This window comes from Camellia sinensis, chromosome 7, assembly GCF_055761805.1.
Source record: "Camellia sinensis isolate YWXY chromosome 7, ASM5576180v1, whole genome shotgun sequence".
NCBI lineage: Eukaryota > Viridiplantae > Streptophyta > Magnoliopsida > Ericales > Theaceae > Camellia > Camellia sinensis.
This window is the reverse complement of record NC_138967.1, coordinates 14,595,068-14,598,016: the sequence shown is the minus strand read 5'-3', so window position 1 is coordinate 14,598,016 and position 2,949 is coordinate 14,595,068. Positions and strand designations below refer to the sequence as shown.

The 2,949-nt window shown below is 34.4% G+C and overlaps 1 long non-coding RNA gene across 1 annotated transcript; it reads left to right on the top strand.

Moving 5' to 3' along the window:
* Positions 1-216: 216 nt before the first annotated feature.
* Positions 217-1,567, top strand: LOC145794596 (uncharacterized). The gene is made up of 3 exons (XR_014334513.1): positions 217-568; positions 691-795; positions 1,082-1,567. It is a non-coding gene; the product is annotated as an uncharacterized LOC145794596 (long non-coding RNA).
* Positions 1,568-2,949: the final 1,382 nt, after the last annotated feature.

Below are 2,949 nucleotides of genomic sequence, written 5' to 3'. Positions count from 1 at the left end.
TTTGCAAAGGAAGATGGTTCGGTTGAGTTGCACAAATCGGCGGAGTCACGAGACCGAGGAGGGAAGAAGGATCAAGATCCTCGGGTGAGTCCTTTTTGCCTCTATTTTCATTCTCTTTGCATGGCAAGAGTAAGCTTCCTTTTTTTTTTGCGCTTCTTCTTCTTTGCTCTGTTTTATCAGATCTGCTATGTTCTAACTCTTCTCTTGTCATGTATGAGTAATTCATTTGATGTTCTTCATTGATATGGACTTATTGGTGAGAAGATGTTAGGGTTTTGTTGCTACTTTTAGTGAATTTTTTGGTTGCAGTGCTTGTGGCCTTGGATCTGAAAAGTTTGAGATTTGCCTTGGTAGAACATTTGATAAAATATTTGGGGTCCCTAGAATTTTTCTTTGACAAATGGCCTGAGGATGCCAGTAGAGGGTTCTTGCACATTAATTATTATTTCATCTTGTCTTTCATACGTTGTACATTTGTCATCCCATCTCTTTAATGATTTGTAGAGCACTGGGAAATCTTCAGTGTTGGAGAGTGTTGTTGGAAAGGACTTTTTGCCTCGTGGATCTGGTAATAATGCTTCCACATTTTTTCTAATGTTACAACATGGTTGTAGTATATATAATTTAAGATTTTCATTAACTTATAAAATCCTTTGAACTTTAGAAATAATTTGAAACTGTTATATGTAGGAATTGTTACCAGACATCCTCTTGTCCTACAACTTCATAGGATTGATGAAGGAAGAGAATATGCAGAATTCATTCACCTTCCAAAAAAGAAGTTTACTGATTTTGGTATATTTCTTGTCGCAGAAGTGACATGTTTCTGGAAAATGACTTGTGTTGTTGCTACCCAGTCATGATTATTCTTTTTCTCTTGTTAAATAGCCTTGTATTTAGTGTTTACCTTGATTTTAGCAAGAGGTATTTCAAGCTAATGCCAGTCAATATATCATCTTTGTCTAGATTTAGGCCTAATGATTGATATGCATTTATCTGGTAGTTCTAATCTTGTATATGTACCATTGATTTTCTATCTTTTAGATCTCAAATGCTAAATCCTTGGTTGTATCTTGTGCAGCTGCTGTGAGGAAGGAGATCGCTGATGAGACTGATCGAGAGACTGGCCGTTCAAAACAAATTTCAACTGTTCCAATTTATCTTAGTTTATATTCCCCCAATGGTGAGAAAGAGCATTGCTTGCCACACTATCTTACTCTTTCTGCACTTGACTTTTTCCCCTTGATTTATTAAAATGAAGTTTGTTTACATGTCGGTCGACCACACCTGATCGGCACACAAGACTTAGCTTGATTTTGGTATTAAGCTTTTGTCAACCCTGTTTTCTGATTCACAATTTGGACTAAAAAAATAGTTGGTTATTAAAAGTTGTGCTCCACTTACTAAATTTGTTTGATATTGAAGTTAGGGCTTTAACAAATTGTTATGCACTTCTAAGCTATTATCTCTCCCTTCATAGTTATCAAATGACTGCAGTGTCCGCATCAAAACCTCCCTTTTGCTTTGCTCTTCTTTCCATTATTCTCTTGCACAGAATGTGGCATTTACCTTGGATTTTCTTTTAGTTGCTAAATGTGGTATCTATAATTTCTTCATTTCATTATTATGTTTGTATGGCTTTGCAGTTGTGAACCTGACACTAATTGATCTTCCTGGGCTTACAAAAGTAGCTATTGGTGAGATAGCAAATCTCAATGTTTGCATGTCTTTTCTTGTTATTATTCTGATTGTTTTGATCATTGTAGATGGCCAATCTGAAAGCATTGTGCAAGACAAGACATTGAGAATATGGTCCGGTCCTATATTGAGAAGGTAATTACTGTTCAAATTCTGATTTTGTTTGCTTATGGGGATTACCTAACTCAATGAAAATATTTACTTAGATTTTTCTGAATCTCTTGCGTATGTTTTGGGAAACACTGCAATTCTCCAAGAGAATTTAGTGAAGCTCAAAAGTTGTAGCAATAATGTGAAAATTTACTGTTTATAATCTTGGTAAAGTTCAACATACCAAGCAACTAAGTTTAGCTTTTATTTTAATAATTAAGATTTCCAATTTAGAATTCTATCTGTACATTCTTCTGTATCAGAAACCTGTTACGTAACCATCTAAAATTGTCTTCCTGAACCAATATATTGTGAACATTCATGTTGTTTTATATGTGGGTGTGTATATATATAATTATTTGAGTCATGTTGATAATGAATGTCTAGTTGCTTAGTTTCTCTTACACGAGTTTGCTTTGTTACCAGTTTGAGGTATTGTTTTCCCTTCATCCAACTTTAGCAGTTTGTGGGTTTCCTACAGAAGAGGCACTTGTTCTAATTGCAGAAACTGGTACATGTATATTGCTATATCATTTCTGTTCTCCAATCTGTGTTTTATGGCTTTGTTTACATCCACGTGAAATTTTTAAGATGGGACATAATTCAATTCTTGACTAAAGTTGAACAAGAAAGGAATCAATGATCTAAAGAAAGTATACATACTTATCTTGCCTAGACAGAATCATATATCATGATTTACACTTCCTTGTAAAGCTTATGTGTTTACTGTCCATTAGTGCGACTCGTCTAATTTGAAGTACATATAACAGTGATAAAAATTGTACTATTAATGAATTCAATCTTTACTCTAGAACACTAGATTTAGCCTGACTAACATTGGTCATATTATCATCCTTATGGTTTTGGTTTCACTTCCTGATGTGTTTTGGCAAAAGACCTCTGGTTTATTTTGAGTAATGATGCTCAATTCCTAACTGATGCAGCAGAGGATGGACTTGTATCAAGTCATAGAAAAAGAAATTTAAAGTGGTTTCTGAATTTTTACTACACATTATATTAGTTTTAGTTGTGGTTGCTAAATCTCTCTCTCTCTCTCTCTCTCTCTCTCTCTCTCTCTCTGTTTTTTGTGTATACTGTTAT